The 22470-nt window shown below is 43.6% G+C and overlaps 1 protein-coding gene across 1 annotated transcript in view; it reads left to right on the top strand.

Annotated features, from left to right (window-relative positions):
- The first annotated feature begins 892 nt into the window (after positions 1–892).
- Positions 893–22470, top strand: part of HAPLN1 (hyaluronan and proteoglycan link protein 1) — a 330491-nt gene continuing 308913 nt past the window's right edge. The window contains exon 1 of the mRNA XM_085632424.1: positions 893–1138. The gene's annotated coding sequence lies outside the window, so the exon portion shown is untranslated. The remainder of the gene's footprint in view (positions 1139–22470) is intronic.

The following is a 22470-nucleotide window of genomic DNA, read 5'->3' as shown; positions in this document are numbered from 1 at the left end:
TACCATAATGTCACTCTTGCATTTTCTCGAAGGTTCCGTCCTCCTCAGTCCTGTCTCCACCCAGGCGCGCTCATGACTGCAGCCTTTTACTTCCAAAGGTGTGCTCTGCCCAGCTCCATCAAAGCCGGCTCTGTAATTGAAGTCCCACGATACTTCCTCTCCAAAAAACTCTGTTTGCCCAGGGTGGGAATCAATGGCCTTACATTCTCCGCGCAGCTATAATGCTCGCTTGTTCTGGGGGAGTTGTTTTGCTATCTATTATGGTGCTCTGATGTGTTCCTGTGGTACCCATCTGGTTCTCATTTGTGCAAATGATTGATTTGAATTTGAATATTAGAACCCCACCCTTTCCCCCAAGTACTCCACGCTGTGTATAAGTAAGTCCCTGCTGCCCTTCTGTGTCAGGTGGCGCCATGCACTGTAAATTGTTTTACCACAGACAAAAGTTTCTGTAAATGAAGATCGGAATTCTTTCTTCTTCCCTCTTTAAGTGACAGGAGACCCGGACGTCCCCGCTCTACGCTGGACAGCGTTTCTTCTTCAAGACTGACTTTTAATACCCTTCCTCCGGGATCGGCAGCGCACTGCAGAGAACAAGAACAGGATAGGAAACTCTTCGGAACTGTGATGATCCAGTGGCAGTCGTAGAAAGTTATATTTCCAACAAAAATAGCATGTTTGGTGCTTCTGGGGTGATTGTTTGGACAGTTTCTGGGACAAGAAATTAACATACACAGAAGAATAATTCAGAAGGGGAAAAAAACGCGTTCTGAAGAGAAAAGCAACGTGTAGGGAGGACGGAGGCGCATCGCTGTGACCTGCAGCTTTCTGCGCACCCCTGTTGTCCTGGGCACTGCTCGGTGCGCGCGCGGAGCAGCAATTAGCAGGTCTTGGAGGCGTACTTTGGCTGTGACGTGGTGCTTTTCCTTTCCTCTCTCGGTGGGAAAGTGGCTTCCTCTTCCCTGGCTCAGGACCCTGTGCCATACAGAGAGCCACAGAGGCGCATTCTGGACATTCAGTGGGCACCACTTCGCAAGGTGAGCGCTCAGAGTGCGCAACAAGGATCCCACCGCCTGCTGCACGCACGCCCCTGCCCTCTGCCCTGTCACCTGGAGCTCCCCAGGGCATCTCGGAAAAGGTAACAACTTTTTCAGCACTTTCTAGCATGCGTCTGAGTTTCCCTAATTCTGCAGTGTATTAATCTAGCACGGTGCTCACATTTTAAGACCCATACTGGGCAACTTGAAGCTAACCTTACTAACTGACTTAACACCAAACCCTCTTTCATTTGTACGTTCTCTGTGCTAAAACATGCATGCCATTGCAATGCCAGGCTCCCTTTGAAGTGCAGCAGTGCCATAGCTTCAGGGCACTGAATTTAATTTCTGCGAATGGTTGCTTCATAACAGACAATCCGCTGGCTCGTGTGGCCTCGCCGCGTTCCAAGCATCTGAGCTCACCTTTGTAGTCAGTGGGGTCTGCAGGAAGCCGGGGAGCGGCGCAGGTGTGAGGGGGTGTGCGTGGGACGCTGCCTGGGACCCGCGCCTCGCGCTGCGTTCCAGCGCTGCTTTAATGGCTGGGGTGCCCTGCAGCCAGAAGACGCGTCATTTGGCACGCGCAACTAGTATTGCCCTGGCAACAGGCATCTTTATCTAAGCGATAACATCCTCGTTAAATGAGTGTAATGAGTTCTTTTATGCAAGCACCAAAAGACGATCCGCTCGTTGTATTTACACTGCTGATCCCGTGTGTGTATGATGGAGACAGCAGTGAAACTAAACCGCAAACCTTTCAATGATACAATTTGTATGTCTAACAGTTATGATGCTCAACAAAGGAGTAGTTGGCAGCTGTGTGCCTCCTACTTAGCCTTATTGAAGGTGCAAGACGTATAAAGCAACAATCTTCTCTTTCAGCTCTGAAAACTGCGCGCCCTGTTTGGATTTCACACAGACGCTCATTTATGCAGAGCTGATGAACGTGGCATCTGTGAACGAATCGAGCGCGTGTTCTTCGCCTGCGCGCACTCCCGGGCCCTGAAATAATATACAACGTGTCCAGCCCATATGGGACATCTCGCGCGGCAATAAGGGCGCCCGGGGTTCCCGAGTCTGATGTCTCTATGCCAAAGAGAGCTCGGTCTGTAGTGTGGCGAACTGTTCATTGGAGCAGCCCTGGGTGCTAACGGCGAGAGCGTCATCAAATATTAATCGAGGGAATTGATCTTTGTGTGACGATCATTCCTCGGTGGCTGGCGCTGCATTTTAAGCGCGGGGCGCCCATTTGATTGGCGTGTCAGTGACCACAGAGTGCGCCTAGTGTGGCCAGGGAGGAGCGGGGGTCCTGCTTCGGACGTCCGTAGCGCAGGGGTTGGCCCCGCGCTCCGATCTCTTGAAATGATATGCGGCGGGGACGGGGGCTGACAGAAAATTCCTGCACACGCTTTGCATTTAGATTAAACCCTTGCGCGGCGCTTAGGTTCATCATTTTAACAGCCGCATAATCTGAGGCGGGGGAGAGCTAACAGGCCCTCGCGAGGGGCAGCGCACCGCGTGTACTGGTGTCATGTTTTGTACGAAACATCACCTGCGGGGTGGAAGGCGCAGGGAGTCTGTCATGTGCTGAGTGGAAGCGCAGCCGCCATGTCACAGCCCCAGGCAGCGCCAGGGGCCTCGGCAGCAGTCTTTAGTGCGGTGGGCGGACGAGGAGCACAGAACAGCTCTCTTTCCGGAGACTTGGGTGTTAAAAACCTGTAACGTGGCAATGACTGGTCGATGTCTCAATAGAGCCTTTCACTGATTATAATCAGGGCTTCGAAGGGGAAAACATGAGTGCGTGTACTCATTAAACCGAGCACGGGGTGGGGCAAGGAGCAGGACTGGGGGCGGGGGGAGGGGGGTTGGGGTGTAGGGAAATGGTTATGTAGACAATTCTGCCATCTGTCATATATTCATGTTGCCCTTGTACTCGTGTTAGTTGGGTCACATTTCATATGTGTGCAAATTCCCTGTACACATGTGGCACAAGGCATACACAGACAACTCATTACCTGTCTCTGCTATGACCCTCTCTAGTGAGCAAGCAGCTAATTGCACTTAAAAGACATGCCATGTTTGAACTATGCTTTCTATGCCACAGGATTTTCAGTACAGATTTACCATAGTTAAGACTGTGTATAATGATATGCATAGTGTGATATTAGGCCTGCTGTGATATTTGCAAAGTACTGTTTGATCGTAGCCCTTGCTCTTTGATCAGGGACCAGCAGTGTTTGATTGTACGACAGCATTGTGCGTTGTTAAGCCACAGATGTCTGATCTTGTGCTTGGGTCAGAAACTTTCACTATGTTGTCTTCACTCAGTGCTGTGAGATCTTGACTCAGTCATGCAGGTTATTGACTGTTCTTTTGATCGCCAGTGTGTTCTTGGCTAAGCTCTGTGTGACGTTTATCCTGCATTGTATGCTCTTGCCCTGGCAACTAGTGGATTGTGGCCAAGCTGTGTCTGATATTGGCTCAGTAATGTATGACCTTCAATTATGGTGTATGGTCTTTGGCACGGGGCGTAACACAGGCCCCGCAGCCCCTGCTGGGCAGGGGGGCCCGAGCTGCAGGGGGCCCCCTCAGCACAGTACTCAGGCCTGAGAGCTCTGGATTCCATCTGGAGCGGGGGGCCCTCCATGTACCTTGCAGGGGGGCCCACTCTACTTTCATTACGCCACTGCTTTGGCAAGTAGTGTGTGTCCTTGTTTCACCACTGTGTGATCTTAAGCCATTCTGCCTGAACGTGATTGAGCCTCTGCTGATTCAGGCCAATGCCGGGTGATGTCGGACCACAGATATGCTATCTTGTTCCAGTGCTGTGGGGTGAAGGCTCAGCCCTGTCTGCTCTTGGCACAGTCATTTCAGAGTTTGCCCAGTGCTTTGTTCCCATAGAGGACGCAGTCGATGAACAGGTAAGGGTAGCTCATGGAAAGCAGCACACAGTACCTAATGAACAAACTCATGATGCAGGTGGGAGGATTTTCGCTTAAAATTATATTTTAAGTTTCTCATACTTTTCCCTTCACTCTGTTTTAAGCTAATCAGAAAATAAAAATATTGAAATGTAAATCTCTAAATTTGTCCCAGTTATTCCCAATTTACATGCAAACAATGGGGTCTTCATTGTGAGGGGTCACGGTCCTTCCACCTATCATTACTACCATGAAAGAGGATTGAGGGGGCTGTTCCTACAGAGCAGCTTCAACACTCAGCCACTCACACATCACTGCTTTCCCTGGTTTATTTTTGCTAAGTAATATCAAACAATATGTGTGCAGTTCTGAGCACCACTACTTTCTGCACCACAGTCTTCAAGCGCTCCTCAATTGAAGGGTTCCATCTTCATTTTTTCTGGCACACAATGGGCATCTTGATGCAGATATCTGTAGCACTATGGATGGGGAACACCAGCTCATGCCAACGGTTCCTCAGAATGAATTGACAGATTAAGAACCGTGCACATTGGTCATCACCATGGGTGATGTTGGACCAGCACAATGTTGTAGGCCAGCATTATGCGACAACAGGACTTTGGGATGTTGGGCATTGGTAGATGGTGAGTGAAGTAGGGCTATTGATGTATATTGGATGAGTGCTGTTTCATAATGGGGGATGTGCTTTGTAATACCAGGCCAGCACTGTGTCATACCCAGTGACGGCTCGCAGAGGGAGTGCTGTGGGGCGGTGGGCGGAGTGGGGGAGGGGCAGGGTGGGTGGGTAGTGGACTCGGACATACGGCAGAACAGAGTCAAGTATGCAAATGAATAAATACAACAATTTACCTTGCGCACGCTGCTTCGCCAACTTGGCGATGAAGCGCGTGCAAGGTAAATTATATTATTTGTTTATTTACTTACTTTACTCTGTTCCGTCAATTGTCCAGGTCCACTACCCTCCTACCCTGCCCCTCGCCCGCCCCGCCCTCCCCCGCCCCACCACACTGCCCGTCAGCACTCCCTCTGCGAGCCGCCACTGGATACCGCTAGAGCACCGTGTGATCCTAAATCTGTGTATTTAGATGGACTGGGACAGAAAGCTGTATTAAGATTAGTGCTTTTAATACACCAACATTATGTGCTGGGAATTGTTCGTACATCTCTTTAAATGCTGAGAAGCGCCAGTTTGATTATGTGAACAACTCAAGAGAGAGAAGTGTTTTAATTAGCCAAATGTACTGATTGCATGAGTGATTGCCTTGAACTTACATAATAACAGGCATTATTATACTGAGTTAGTTTATTAAAATTGACTGAAAGTGCATCTCTGGTTCTCTGGTCGTTGAATTTGAAAGCACCCTGCAGGGGTAGACCGAACCGGTCCAAGAGGATGTAGCTCCCCACTGTGACTATAGTGTGAAAGCATGCCTTCAGGGGCCAACCCTTCTTTACACAGTCAAATGGAGAAAGGGTTTAACTCTAGATAGACTCATAAAGAGGGGTGTGAGGACCTGCAGGGAAGAGACCCCAGCCCTGCAGGGAAGAGACCCCAGCCCTGCAGAGAAGGAGCCTCGGGACCTTCAGTGCAGCCACACCCGCCCAGCGACAGCACTATTAGTACTACTGAGGTAATGGCCGGTCAGGCCCGGCCATCCAGCGAAAGGCTCTGGAAATCTAAAACTAACGACTTACAGCAGTCGCAGCACATACCACGACAGATGATACATGTATTAACATAAACTGGATAAATCCTTAAAAAATGAAATGACTCCAAACAATAAATGATGCTGTGGTTTCTGCGCTTTGTGATGTTTGCAGCTTCTATTTGTATTTGTTTTGCACTAGGCACAGCACTCATGCATTGTGTTGTACTTGTGAACACCAGCACTAATAGGCACAAGACCAAGCAGGCATGCACACACCAAGCATACCACACACTTTCTTTAAAGGACCTTCTGAGAATGCCCACATCCTCTCTCTGTGTCGATTCCCCTCTCACACACACACAGGCAGTCATGCACTCACACTAAAGGGTCACAGCAGGGTTAACAATGTTTGTTTTAAATACTCCCCACCCCACGGCTTACTTCCTTTTGGCTCTGAGCTGGCTGCCTGGACTTCCGGTGTGTGCACAACTTCACATGTGTGATTTAGAGGTCAGGGCCTGGACAGACCCTGTTCTGACAATCACAGCGTGATACTGAGATCTCCAGCACCTGGACACCATGACATAATGCAAATGAGCTTCAGCGGTGACTAGCACAGGGCCACAGTGGAACTTTGGCCCTCAGGGTGGCCTTTAGACAGGCTCCACTTTCACAGCCTCGTCCTTAGCAACACTAACCCCACTGGGCCCACCAGTCTTGAGTACCGGTACTCTCCTCGGCAGTGAAAAAGTACCGCTGCTCAGGAAGTTAAGAAATAACGGGCGCTGGTACTCTGTACCTGTGAGCACCGGCACATCTAAAGCACTTATTATAGAACCCGGCCCTTGCACGGTGCACTTATGGGCACTGCACTTCCAGCAGCGCCATCATGGAGGATATACATTGAAACAAACAAGCTATAGTTAAGAACAAAGGTCTACAAATGTCAATGTGTTTTTTTACGTGACATTGGGCTACAGGTAGATAAAACACGTTCGCCGTGGAGAGTTGACCTTATAGAACCGGTAGTAAGCTCCTTTCAAACACCGGAGGTTTAACGGAATTTGCACAGCACTGGACTATCTCTGCCTGCGGTTCAATGCTTTCGGGGTGAGGGGCAGGCAGAGATCATTCGATGACGTCACCTACATGTGCTTTCGCACTTTGTATATCACGTGCCAGGAAGCCAGCGCGTCTCCATTAAGCGGAACATGTATATCACTGACTTACTTGCATGATTAAAGGGACTTCTTTCTGTTCTTAAAGGCGAGCGTTTAATGGGGACTCCAAAGCTACCTCGGTAGACATAACAAACATACTATTCGAATAAGAAGACAATTTTCATTAAAGGGATATGCCCCTCTTTCATACAGACAATATTTTGTTCACATCCCTGGCGAACTAAAACCCCCTCAAGAAAACCGCCTGCAGTTGGAAAGGCTCCGACTGCCTACAGACACCGGGCTTGTCTGCTTTCACCGCCAGCGACGGTTTGCAGAATTCTATCAAGGGCGCACAGTCTGTGTGAAAGGACTGCCCCCGCCCTCGGTCTACCACACCCCTCAACCCACCGCTAGGCCTGCGCATTAGACCCACCCATTAAAACCACAGTCCCACCCAAAATTATACACACAGATAAAAAGAGATAGAGAACACTGATCCTTTTAATGCCGTATCTGTCCCACAGTAGATGAAGGCGCTGCTGGGATGTACAGCGCGCAGTGTTACAGCTTCTAGGAGATACATCCGATGGTCGGTCCATTTTAACCAAGGGCCTTAGTACCAATGGCAACAGTACCATGCTGAGGCGTCAGATTTTTTTTAGTTTTCATTCATTTGTGTTTTTCTAATTTTAAATATGACGTATACCCTCTCAATGAATGCGCTGGATTAATATAAGTACAAACGTGCTCTGACGGGATAAATTCGTATTAGAATTTAATTAAAGGGAAGTTATTTAAATGTCGAATTGTGTTGTTTGGTCCATCAGTATCCGTAATAACAATGGCTGCTAGAGACAAGGCTTTTAAGTTGAAATTAAATGTGAACTTTCTAAAATACACGATACCCAGTCACTTCATTACTTTGAAATTGCAATACTCCGTTTGGTAAATCTTTCGGTGAGATGAGTTGCTTGCTGGGCACAGGTTCTCTCTGTTGCGCCTCTAGTGAATGATCAGACATGTCGGCTCCGAGTGTAGAAACTGTAGCGCAGTCTGGCACTTTGAAAAGGTGGCTTTTGACTCATACGCAACAGAATGTTCTCTGGGGTAAAAGAAGTCTTAATGTACTCAGGGTTTCAATCAATGGCGTTTAAGGCGGGCTGGAGGAAACAGCTGGCTAAACAAATATTAGAGTGTAGAGTAGATGCAATGGTATAAATTAATAATGCCGTTCTTTATTTACTCTATGAATGGCAAGTTTTGTGTAGGCCAGAAGCACCAAAGTTAGTCACTGTGTGCCACCTAGTGGATGACGAAAATATCGCATGCCACTGTGGTTTTCAAGGGAAACAAGATCTGTAACCGTCCCAGCGTATAAAGTAATTGCAACAAGTTAACTTTGTCCTATTTTAGTTGAAAAAAAACATCAAGATTGCATTCAAAGGACTTCTAGTTCCAGAGGAGCATAAAGACTAACGGTTTGAAATAAATAGAATGCTGGCTGCTGCATGGATGGGTGTGCTCGAAGCTGCCAGGTACGAGTAGCCACAGATAGCGGCATACACTATTCATAGACATTTTGAAGGCACTATTTTTGACAAACGTAACTGTTTACTTTGGATGAGTTTTGTGTGGATATTTGAAAGGTTTGAGGCGTTAAAATTCGCTTGATGTTCAAAGAAACAACCAGTCGCGTTTTACATTCGATGAGAAATGGGGCATTTGTAACTGTGCGTCGGGCAAGGAAAGACGACTGTTCACGATAACGCGGAGTTTACTGGAATCAAGGGGGAGGCTGTGTGAATTAGCAAAGTGAGCAAACTCACAACTTCACGAGTTTTTATTTTAAACTTCACGAGCTTTGAGAAGTTTGAATCTCACACAGTGTTGTTGTTTTAAACGGCAGATTTAACCAGGGGCATCCTAAGAATTTTGGGGGCCCTGGGCCCAACGTATTTTGGGGGGCAATATTCAGAACAGCTTTGATTTTGTGATCTAATTGCAGCTGTTTCATGCCCTCTTTGACCAGATGACCGATAATGCACAGGCATACTGGTCCAGATTCCACGAGTTTCTATCTATTAGACAGGGATTGTGATGTGTGTTTTCAATATTGCAATACAGCAGCAGCTCACTAATATTATTGCAAATGATCTCTGTGACCTTTCTCAAAGGTCCTGTTTTGATCTAAAAGGACGTTTTTTATGGATGTTGCATGGTGCTGAAAATAGACATTTCTCAGCAACATGTGTGCAATAGACTCCCACACATCACTCATATTAGAAATAAATTAAAGGCAAACAGTGTTTATCTATATTTGAGAATGATTCAAGGCCATCAGGAGAGGAGTGTGTAGAGAACAGAGCTGAATCTGTCAGGCGGCCCCCTTAAAAGCTGGGGCCCTGGGCCAGAGCCCACTTTGCCCATGCCTTACAGCATGTCTGGATTTAACAGCTATTAGTGGCAGAGCAAACCCGTCCTTGCAGCAGCAAATGCCCATACAGGGCAGGAGAATACTGAGGCTCGGAAGCAGTCCACTGTTCTCTGCCCCCAAAACAGTCCATGCATGCTGTGACTCCCTCCCTCCTGCCAATATATGAGCTATTCCCCTTTCTGCAAGGCATAATTTGCCACCACCCTCACACTATCCACTCGCACCACTGCACAGTTCTTATTTGCAGAGAGGTTGGCTGTAGCGACTACAGTAGTCATTTTATAGACAGGGTGTCCCACTCATAGAGAATTGTAGACAATGATTCATGCCATCATCCTACAGCTCCTTTAGGCAGGCGTAACAAGGAGAAATGTTTTAATTTCTCCTTGTTATTCTCTCTTTCCCTGTATGTTGTGTTTCACAACACACATACTAAGTTGGAAATACCATAAAGGGTAGTTTTTAGGTCTGGCCTGCAGGAAACGCGCATGCACTGTCACTTGGTGACGATCCATTATGGCAAAAAAAAAAAAACTCTAAAAAGGAGCTTTTAACCTTCCCATTAATTATTCAATGACTTCATTATCACTCTTCTTTGCTGCCTTCTAATTTAGCATTGCATGCGAGGCATCACTTTCTGTTACACTACCTTTTCTTTGCGTGGAGCATGGACCAAGTACAGATTCTTTATCTTAATCAGTGTCTGTCAGCTGTTCACGCTTGATTGAGGTATTATTTCTTCCTTTTTTAACATTTTCACATATCACAAACTCGATAGGACTCGAAGGTATCAAACCAAGACTTAGATAAGACATAACAAAGGTGTGAATTCCCGATCAAACAACATCCGATGAATGTAGGATATGCTATACCGTCCTGGCTGCAGAGTGGGACACAAACCTCCCACCACCACAAACAGCTCCTATCATTGTCCACCGGGAGGCACAGTGCAGAGGTCTCATTGCAGCATGGCTCCTGGTTCCACATAAATAGCTATACTTGTGAAGAGAGATGGTCAGATAGGCAATTCTCCTCCATTTTGTGGCAGTTTTCTGCAGCTGGGTTCAAACTGAAGCAGAATGGGCGACATGGCTGCTTGGTCAGAGGGGTAATGATCTTAGATAAGAAGGGTATCTCTGCAGTTAATAACTGCAAAACAGGTGGAACTCTTACAACCCTGTCCTCTCACAAGGACTCATCCTAGCAAGGAATGTACATGATAACTGACAGAATTCACCAGGATCCAGACAGTGCACCAAAAGGCATCCCAGAGGTCACATCTGAAGGCAGAGCACCAAACTGAGTGTACATCTCACAACACATTCATTGCATGCACGTAGTGAACCACAGTGCAGTACGAGCATCCCTAGTGCCCTGTTAGTCCGCTTTTCTCCTACATCACAGGTCTAACACAAACACCAAGACAGATATGCAAACACACATGCACACACACAGACGCACACACACACAGGAACACACACACACACACACACATACAGGCATATACACTCAGGCACACATAGGCACACAAACACACACAGACACATGCACACACATAGGTACACATGCAAACACACACAAACATGCACAGGTACACACAGACATGCACACACATGCACTCAAGCACAGTTCTAGTGCTTATAGTGATAAAGAAGAGCAGTGTTGCAATATCATCAATACCCACATAGTTACAGAAGTGAATCCTGTGATATTTGGAGCCAGAACAATATAAAGGTAAACTGGTGCTCAACTTGGGTGGCTGGGGTGTTGCGGTTCATAGCACTGTGTTGGCCAAGACCTGTCACCTTGATGGGGCTGCAGTAAAAGCTGACTGCTTTCAACACAACTACTCACAGAGCTGGCCTTTGCTCAGAGAGCATATATAAAGCCAACAGGTATCACCTAAGCATGATAAATTGGCTTTGTCAGTGTTTTTAGCCATGTTGTACAGCAGCCTACTTGCTGGGCGGCATGGTGAAAGTGTGCAAAAAGAGCTATGATGCAGTTAATGTTGGCTGCGTGATAATGCTTTTTTTCTACTTTCAATATAGCTGTACAACATGTCTGAAAAACATTAAAAAAACAAATCGTAAAGCAATTTGACTTTGTCGATTTTTTCTTTGCCAGGTTGTACAGCTGCATGGCTGCTGTGCAGGATGGTTGAAAGTAAAAAAAAATAAGTGCTAGGAAGCTGACGCAGTTTATCATATCATAGAAATGCTTTTAAATTTAGCTATGCTGTACAACATGGCTAAAGACGCATTGACAAAGCAAATAGATCTTGCATAGGCAAAACCTATTGACTTTACCAATGCTTGTTGTACTAGAATAGACCCTTGTTGTACAAAAACAATGCTAACAGAACGCAGACACCCTTGTCCTATGGTGCAAGGGTGTGTGCATTGGCACATGGCAGCTAAAATTGCACCTACACAGAGAGAGCAGAACAGCACTGCATCTTAGCACATGCTGTTCTGCTCTCTTCTTTTCACACAATGCAGCACAGCAACTTTACTTGCTGTGCTGTATTGCATGTTTTTTTAGTAAATCTAGGTCTGTGTGTTTAAGGGGTTTGGTGTAGGCTTGGGCAAAAGTTATAGTGTACTGACAATCTAGCATAGTTTCAGAAATGTAATTTTATCCTTGTTACGAGAAATTCCCAAAATTACGCTATTATGCCACGTCACAAATTTACCTCCTGTTCGCAGTACACATTTAGCACAAGTGCACAGTAAAAACATGAACCAAACAGATTGCAAGTGGTTGATGTTTGCAGTATTTGTGTTTTTTGCACAAAATCTTTGCATAATTACGTTAAATCATACTATGCAAATTTCAGGTGTTACTTGTTTGATGTTAGATACTTACATTTCTTTTATGTCTGTGGCACAATTTTATGCACATTCCAAGAGTGACACGCTGATGGAGTAATGTTTTTGTTCATATAGCCAAGAAGACAATAATAAAATGTGATTGTGCATAAACCACACTGAAATGCATGATTTGCACTTCAAGAAAAAATAACAGACAGACAAAATTGAGTATTGGAAAGGGACAGTTCATGTATGTAATGTCAGAGACCGACAGAGGTTCTGACTACATAATACTCAAAGTTTTGAACGGGTAAAAAAATATACTTCAAGGGCCCGAATCCACTGGTTTAGACCATACTGGTAAACAGACTCCAAGGGTCCGTCATCTTAGTGATGCTGCAGGCAGGGAAATAGACTCAAAGGGCCTCTGTATCCCGTCGTACAACAGGCAGGGAACTATGCTTTAAGCTCCTGAGTGGACTGGCAGGGAGGTAGACTTAAAGGGCCCAAGTCCATGGTTTTATATCAGGCAGAGAAGTGACTCACAGCACCTGAACCCAAGGCAATACATTAGGCAGGGAATAGACTCCAAAGTCCTGGGTCCATGGTGTTGCAGCAGGCAGAGAAATAAGCCAGCCAGAATCTCTGGTATTACAGCAGGCAGGGAACAAACATCAAGAGACTGCTATCCAGTTGTTACAGCCGGGTTAAAAAATGAGGTAACTTGTTGATTAGGGTTAGACCCTACTCAAGTAGCAACAACATTTCTTGTGAGGATGAAACACAAGCAAAGCCCAAATTAACCTATGCTTAACACTCTGTTACCTTGGCACAAAGCAGTCAGGCTTAACTTAGAGGCAATGTGCAAAGTATTTGTGCAGCACGCAAACAGCAATAATGTAAACACACAACACAAGAAAAATATCATACCAATTTAGAAAAATTGAGTAAAATGTGGTAAATTATCCTGGTGCAGGGGTCAAGATGGTTGGTGCCTTTTTCTGTCCCCGGGGTTCTGATCAGGAGGCCAGCCAACTAGCTCTTGGAGTCACTCTGGTGTATCATGGGTTCAAGTCTTGCTCACTCCGGCACCACGGCAGCAGAGCAGCAGGGTAGAAGAGTAGCAGGGCAGTATTTCTTGCAGCCGGGTAGGACATCAGTGTTCTAAGGAGTTGGGTCGGAAGGTCCACTACTTATACTTGGTGCCCACTTTGAAGTGGTAGAAGTTTCTAGAGTCCTTTCCCTACAGAGGTGTCTGGAATTTCCGGCATCACTACTCTGGGCCCAGCTTGTCTGGGGGCACAAAAGACTAGTGTGAAATGTGAGTGTGCTGAGGCAGAGTGTTTATGATGTGCAAGTGTGGTTGATGGAAGCTCCTCCCCCTTATGCAGTCAGAGATGGCCCATCTACTCAACACCTATTCCCCCCTTGTCTCACGGTTGGGGAGCAATATCCAAAGACCTATTGCCAGCTACACCTAGTCATGTGACCCAGGATACAGGCTCCAAATGGTTGGGTCAAGAAAATGCCAACTTTCTAAAAGTCGCATTTTCTGAATTGTGACTTTAAATCTGACTTTACATTATAGAGTGTTTTAAATTACAATTCTTTAGAGACCAAACTTGACATTCCTACCTGCTCCAAATGAAAGTTATCACTGGTTAACTCTAATAAGGTAACCCAATGTTATCCAATGGGGAAGGCAGGTCTTGCAGTAGTGTAAAACGAGTTTAAGTGTTTTTCACTGTCTGGACATGTAAAAATCAAAAGTACATGTCCAACGTTTTAAATACACTGCACAGTGCCTTATGGGCTGTTCAGGGCCTACCCTTGAGATAAATTATATATATATTAAACAGGAAGTTTTAGGTTTGTTAAAAGCTGCGTTTTGGCAGGTCAATATGGCAGTTTGAAACTGCACACACAAGCAGCAGCGGCAAGCTTTAGACATGTTTAAAAGTACTACATAAGTGGGTGGCACTATCACTGCTGACTTACTGCACACCGCATACACAATTCAATTAATTACTTATGTGGAATGGTGTCTGTAGTAATCAGGATAGATGAGTCCACATAAGTTTGAAGTAACTTTATTGAAGTTACAAATATAGCTGCAACAACCTTCAGCATACAGACTGATACTGGTTACATTTAGAACCCCAGTCATGATGCAGTTCTTTTACATCAAAGCTACATCATGGCATTCTAGATATTACCACATATCTTCCCCCTTATAGAATACAAAGAATAAAATAAAGGAACAATTTATCAAGATATAACTGTGAACTTTATACATTTCTAATCGATCTATTAACAGTTGTGTATAACACAATCACTGTATTAAAGATTCTATAATGGTATGAATTATACACATGTCCCAGAAATTCATAGATGGGAAACCTTACATAAGTTCCCAAAACTCCAGTTTTTTCCATCATCCAACTTAGCCACCGAACCCTTGACAGATATGACTTTACGAGGCTGAGAAAACTTACTCTCACCCTTCTTCACAAATCCAAATTTCTTTACCACAACCCAATCACCTTCTACAAATACCAATTCTTTAACACCTTTCCTAATGTCAAAAGCAGTCTTATTGTGTCGTTGACACTCAGCAGCCCTGGACCTCATATTATCTCTGTCCACCCAAACCTGGTTCTTTTCTTTTAACCACATAGGAGATTCCTTGGTGCCTGGTCCTCTTCCCTTTAAAGCAATAAAAGGAGAAATACCAGTCACTGAATGTGGTGTAATTCTATGTGCCCACATCATCCTCCATAGCTCATCTTTCCACGATAAACCATTGGATAATGAAAGTTGAATGCACTCCATGACAATACGATTTACCCTCTTCACAAGACCATTTGCTTGCGGACGGAATAAAGCAACTCTGTCATGAGAAATTCCAAAACTGACAAGAAAACTACTAATTTCAGAAGAAATTAATTGAACTCTATTGTCCGTCACTAGTACTTTTGGTACACCTTCCTCTAAAAAGACCTCTTTAAGAAACGTTATCACATTTGCAGTTGTGACCTGACCCATAGACTTACATGTAAACCATTTACTATGATAGTCCACTAATACCACTAAAAATCGACTACTCAAACCTAATTTTTCAACTGGACCTAATACATCTAGTGCCAATTTTTCCCATGGTCTCATTGGTAATTCTACACATTTCAAAGGTGGTTCTCTTGTAATTTTCACTTTATCGCTATTGCTGCATGCATAACAATCCTTTACCAAATCCTCAACATTCCTATCCATTTCAGGCCACCAGAAAGACTCTCTCAATCTCCTCTTCGTCAAGCTCCTACCTAAATGTCCTTCATGTACGATCCTTAACAACTTTCCCCTCAACTGCACAGGAGGGATTATCCTATTCCTTCTCAACACCTTATCACCTTGTACACTGAGCTCATCCTTTACTGATAAATAATTCTTATGTGATTCCACTTCACTAGAACTAGCCCAGTAATTCATAATGAGCTCCTTAAATTTCTTATATTCCTCATCTCTTCCTAGTGCTTCCTTCCATTCCTCCTGACTGATAGCGAATTCACTATCAATATTTACAACTAAATCTTCCAAAATCTCCACACAAGAGTTATCCTCAATCGGCATCCTGGAAAGACAGACCGCAACGACATTCCTCTTTCCACGCGCATACTCAACTACAAAGTTATAATCCAGCACAGACAGTAACCACCTTGATATGCGAGGAGTCACACTCCCATCTAATCCATGCCCACCTTTAAATGATGGTATGAATTATACACATGTCTCAGAAATTCATAGATGGGAAACCTTACATAAGTTCCCAAAACTCCAGTTTTTTCCATCATCCAACTTAGTCACCGAACCCTTGACAGATATGACTTTACGAGGCTGAGAAAACTTACTCTCACCCTTCTTCACAAATCCAAATGTCTTTACCACAACCCAATCACCTTCTACAAATACCAATTCTTTAACACCTTTCCTAATGTCAAAACCAGTCTTATTGTGTTGTTGACACTCAGCAGTACTGGACCTCATATTATCTCTGTCCACCCAAACCTGGTTCTTTTCTTTTAACCACATAGGAGATTCCTTGGTGCCTGGTCCTCTTCCCTTTAAAGCAATAAAAGGAGAAATACCAGTCAATTAATGTGGTGTAATTCTATGTGCCCACATCATCCTCCATAGCTCATCTTTCCACGATAAACCATTGGATAATGAAAGTTGAATGCACTCCATGACAATACGATTTACCCTCTCCACAAGACCATTTGCTTGCGGACGGAATAAAGCAACTCTGTCATGAGAAATTCCAAAACTGTCAAGAAAACTACTAATTTCAGAAGAAATTAATTGAACTCTATTGTCCGTCACTAGTACTTTTGGTACACCTTCCTCTAAAAAGACCTCTTTAAGAAATGTTATCACATTTGCAGTTGTGACCTGACCCATAGACTTACATGTAAACCATTTACTATGATAGTCCACTAATACCACTAAAAATCGATTACTCGAACCTAATTTTTCAACTGGACCTAATACATCTAGTGCCAATTTTTCTCATGGTCTCATTGGTAATTCTACACATTTCAAAGGTGGTTCTCTCGTAATTTTCACCTTATCGCTATTGCTACATGCATAACAATCCTTCACCAAATCCTCAACATTCCTATCCATTTCAGGCCACCAGAAAGACTCTCTCAATCTCCTCTTCGTCAAGCTCCTACCTAAATGTCCTTCATGTACGATCCTTAACAACTTTCGCCTCAACTGCACAGGAGGGATTATCCTATTCCTTCTCAACACCTTATCACCTTGTACACTGAGCTCATCCTTTACTGATAAATAATTCTTATGTGATTCCACTTCACTAGAACTAGCCCAGTAATTCATAATGAGCTCCTTAAGTTTCTTATATTCCTCATCTCTTCCTAGTGCTTCCTTCCATTCCTCCTGACTGATAGCGAATTCACTATCAATATTTACAACTAAATCTTCCAAAATCTCCACACAAGAGTTATCTTCAATCGGCATCCTGGAAAGACAGACCGCAACGACATTCCTCTTTCCACGCGCATACTCAACTACAAAGTTATAATCCAGCACAGACAGTAACCACCTTGATATGCGAGGAGTCACACTCCCATCTAATCCACGCCCACCTTTAAATGGTATGAATTATACACATGTCCCAGAAATTCATAGATGGGAAACCTTACATAAGTTCCCAAAACTCCAGTTTTTTCCATCATCTGACTTAGCCACCGAACCCTTGACAGATATCACTTTACGAGGCTGAGAAAACTTACTCTCACCCTTCTTCACAAATCCAAATTTCTTTACCACAACCCAATCGCCTTTTACAAATACCAATTCTTTAACACCTTTCCTAATGTCAAAAGCAGTCTTATTGCGTCATAGCAGAAAGTAAACACTTACAGTTGAGTAGATCAAAGGAATCTAGAAATTTCTTCTTCTTCAATAGCGCTAATTTCAAGTTTAGCGGCGTTCCAGAGGTGAAGGTTGTGCTTGTTAGATGCCCTCTGCGCAATTTCTCGTCGCCAAAATTTGTAGTAATCAGGATAGATGAGTCCACATAAGTTTGAAGTAACTTTATTGAAGTTACAAATATAGCTGCAACAACCTTCAGCACACAGACTGACACTGGTTACATTTAGAACTCCAGTCATAATGCAGTTCTTTTACATCATAGCTACATCATGACATTCTAGATATTACCACAGTGTCGTTGTTCATTTTTGCTTTTTTAATCTTCTGTATAACATACAAGAATTATGTCCTGCCTGAGCCTTTGCTTTTTGTTACTTTTTGTGTTTTATGTATTGCGTTGGATGCAGGATTGTGTAACACTTTATTTGTGTCTCAAACTGAAATATTATTAAAATATCCCTGTCCGGCTGGAAAGCCTTAATATAGCACTGGTTCAGAGTCTATATTTATTCCCTCTTGCTTGTATTCTTCCTGTCAGGGACAACTGTGTTTGTAACTTGCAGACCCACTGGTAGCATTTAATTTACAGGCTCTGGGTACAGGTAGCACCACTTTCCTAGGGGCGTAGAAGTACATTAAATGTTCCAATTGACGTTAAGCTAATGTTACCATGTTGAGAGGAGAGAGAGCACTGGAGAGCATTGGTAAAGTGCGCAGAGTCCTAAGGCCAGCACAAAGTTTCAGCAAAAACAGCAGGATTGAAGGCAAAATGTTGGGGGGAAACCATGCAAACAATGTCAGGTCCAACATCAGCCCAAAAAAATCTAGGGCTCACATACAAGCTTTTCAAAGACACCACTGTGGAATCGACACCGCAGGATCGCCAGACCAGGAGAAAACTAGTAATCCAGCAGACGGGTGGCGGTGAGCTTTGGCGGTCTCGCAGTGGGACGCTGGTGAGTTGGCCTGCTTCGAGACCGCCAAAGTCGTAATCAGGTCCTAAGTTGTGTGCCCCTAGTTTTGCAGCAGGCAGAAAATAGACTGCAAAGGACTGAGTCCACAGTTTTACAGCATTCAGGGAAATGCCAGAATTCAGGTGCATTGCTGATATTATGGGTCACCAGTATCTACATTTCTTTGAAGATTTTGCTCACTATGGCTGAAAATTACAAAGCAGCACCCTGTAGTGAATTGTTTGAATACATATTTGGATGTTTACTTATTGTGCAACTTTTCAAATGTGTTCATATCTACCTATTTACTTTTGGGCCTCCTCACATGAATCATGCTTTGCAGAATTGTGTGCAAACATTTTAGCTGGTGCTGCAAAATCTTAATTGTAGATTTTAATGTTCCTAATGATCAGAGTGTTGAGGCTTTTACCAAGGGAATCATGGATACCTTAGAGGTGATGATATGCTACCGATGGCTTACACAGGCAGTAGGCCATATCAGTTTGTGCTGAAGTGTCATACATTGATTTCTTGTCAATAGAGGGGAATTTTCATGGTCATGCCATTACATGGTTGACTTTTAAATACAGACATTATTAGAGGAACACAATTGACATCAGTTTTTTTTTTTTAAACAAAGTGATTATTTATTATGATTTTCTACAAGGCGCTACTCATCATTGATGAAAGATCTGGATAAAATTAACATGCGTCTTTGTAAGTCAGGAGAGAGCCTGCAAAACAAAATTGAAACATTCACTTAATATGATAGGCGAGACCATGGATTTTGTCACCGAACTGAAGAAGGTTGAGGTTGAATAAAAGTTACTAACAAGTAATCCATTTTGCTGCAAGACCAAATAAATTTGACATGGTCAAAAACATGCAACGGCAATAAATATTTTCAATAGTTATCCATCGAGCAGCTCTAGAGTCTAGCAGTCCAAATCAGTGTTCCAGTCACTGATGGTATTCCAAATCTTTATTTTTCTTCCATCTAGCCAACACATGTTTTATCTATCATGACTTCATCAGGGTTAGAAGACCGAATATAATTTCTCAGAGGGAAGAAGTCAAGATAAAGAAGACAAAATGGAAAGGTATTTACCAGAGAACTTATAGGAAGGTTATTATAGCATCAATATAAATCCTTCCTAAATTGTAGGTTTTCTAAAACAGAAATGAAATTCCAGAGCTGTCAAAAATATATAAATAGGCTCAAACATTTGGACCAGCCATGCAATTTCTAGCTGGCCTTCTCATACTTAGGGGCTGAGGGTCCAATTCAAAAGGCATTTTCGGTGAGTACTTGTGTCTTACGTGAGATTTTGGCATGTCTTGCTCATGAGTGTCTATGGCTAATAAAAGCTTACTAATGGAGATAAGACTATGTGAATCAAGTAATATCTGACTCCTGGAAATTTACAAATACGTCATATCTAAATGTGCCCTGCCATTGGCCTCAGGCACTACATGTAGCACCAGGGCATTTTTCCAGAATGATGGGCATTCAGGTCCATTCTAAATTGCTTTATGGGCCTTGAATTAACCAAGTTAGAAATTCACTTAACTTCCATTTAGATTTCTTGTTATCTATCACATCTCTCCATCAGAACTCCTACAGGATCCATCAGGTGCAGGGAATGGTGAACAGCCATCTCTCATATTGTAACACAGTCTCACTAGGTCCACCTAATAAATTATTCAATGCAAAGGATGGCAGTCCAACTGAAAGACCAGCTCCAAATGCTTGATTATGTGACCTCCACCTCCAAGGTCTCTGAGCCAATTGCTCATTCAGCAAAGTTCAACCATCAAAACACTTTTCTTTCTGTGCAGATGTCTGAAAGAGTGTGCTTCAACTTATCTTGGTATCAGAGCAGAGCAGCAGCTTGCAAGACCATAAATGTCAGGAGAACAATTGCTCCTGAAACTGCAGGCTGGGAGAAAATCTGTATTGGTGTTTGACATCAAGCCGTTTCTGTTCTGATCGATAGAATAACATTCACCTGTTCTGGCATGGCAGCCACAAAGCATTGTACATAAAAAAAACATTATTGCTACTCTGACGAATAGTAGTAGAATTTGCACTTTCCTTGACATTTGTGTTTTAATCTTTGATTTGGAGCTGCAGTCTGTACTGTTTCATTACCGACCAATCCCCAACAAGTGATATTTGTGTGGTGCATGAGCTGTTTATCACCATTTCTCAATTTGTGAAATTTATTGAGGCTTATTAGACTACCAACTGAAAGCATTCAGAGACTGCAACATTCTGCAGCTCTTCTCAAGACGTGTCCAAGATGTACGTGAAACCAGCCCATCGTCTCTTCATCGGCTGCCTTTAAAACAAGGAACTGAGTTTATATCTTTAAAGATACTTTCAATATTAAAGCCTTAAATAAGTGATGTCCTTTTTGTGCCATAAATTGACTCACCTGCAAACTTTGCTCTTCTCCTGCACCTTGCTTCTGAAGGTCCGCAGATTCATGAAATCCCCAGATAAGGGCATAGTTCTCTCTTACCAGACAGCGCAAGCTGTCTGGTTGTGAGTCTGGTTGTGAAAAGCCCTATTGTATGCCTACTGTGGGCTTAAAGCACGGCCACTACTTACCATTGGTTGACTTTATTGTCATTCTCATTCCCTTGCTTATTATTCATTAGCCTGTGTGGACTTTCCTTCCTCTCGTAATGTTTGACCCTCCTCTAGATCAAAGCCTCATTTCTTCTGTCCTTCCACGGCCGCTGTTCAGACATTACTTTTTTTTGTCAAGCACTCCATGACAGTGCATGCGTTTTCAAGATATCTCCCTTGTTTACATCTCCTACCACCTCCGCTAGGCACTGTGTTGATCTTTCTCACCCGTATGCTTCTCCCCACCCCCTTCATGTTGGGTTTGCTTTTGTGTGCTTCTCTCCCATGTTTTGACTCATCTGCTTCTTCTTTTTTTTTTAGCAGAGCAGAGCAGGAAAACAATACCAACAATTCATTAGTCATCAGGAGTAAAAAAAAACAGCATTTTACATTAATGTACATTCTTATTCATTTGTCAGCTGGAACCCATTTAAATACATACACATATCAATTAATCAGAATATTTGTTTCTTTTTTTCCCTTCCTTCCTTTTCTTTTCTCCCTTCTCTTTTTCTTAAAAAAAAGATTCCGGCAGGGCCATATGATAGTTTTCTAACCAAGCGACCAGGACCTACTACCAACGACAGAGTTCTTTCCCTAAAGTGCTCACATGCTATAATTACTTCCCTTAAATTTAGGGACATAAAGTGCAATCTGCTAAAGTGCTAGACATTTAAGTGCAACCGTGCCTTCCCTTATTTATGGGAGCATAAAGTGCTATATACATAGTTACTAAACACTATTAACATTATTACTACCTAAAGATCACTACTGGCTAAAAAACCCTTGATCACTTCTATCCATAATCCACAGAAATGCTGAAGAGCAACAATGATCCAACTGGCAACGGACATTGCGAGCTTAACACCCATGCTGCAGATGGTGGCATTAAAATGCTCCCCTAAAGATGGGGACAAAAAATGCCACGTACTAAAATGCTCCACTTCTGACATTATCTTATTGCACCGGCCCTCCTGGCATATCCTTCTTCAAACCTTCTTGTCTTTTGCATTTTATTTAACCATTTAAAATAGCATGGTACTTCTACAGATCTCCAATTTTGGAGAATTAAGGAACGAGCCACTATAAAGCAAATTGCGATGTATGTTTCTTCTGCTTTGGTCAAGTCTACCCTCACTTTAGAGATTCCAAGAAGAGCTACTTCTGCAGAACTTACACCAGAAAGCTTCAAGCTTTGGGCACATGAAGAGAATTTGTAGCCAGTCTCCCTCGCCTTGGGTCTGGCATCGAAAACATTTATTTTCTACTTCCGCATGACGTTTATTTAAAGTTTTCGGGGTATAATAGGCCAGCCACCTGGACAAGAAGGCCATCCTTTTAAAGTTGGCTGCTCTTAGGGCCTTACATCCTACCTGGGCTATTAACTGCCATT

Source organism: Triturus cristatus, chromosome 2_1 (assembly GCF_964204655.1).
Source record: "Triturus cristatus chromosome 2_1, aTriCri1.1, whole genome shotgun sequence".
Lineage (NCBI taxonomy): Eukaryota > Metazoa > Chordata > Amphibia > Caudata > Salamandridae > Triturus > Triturus cristatus.
Note: the sequence above shows the minus strand (reverse complement) of the source record. Positions and strands in the feature narration are given on the sequence as shown.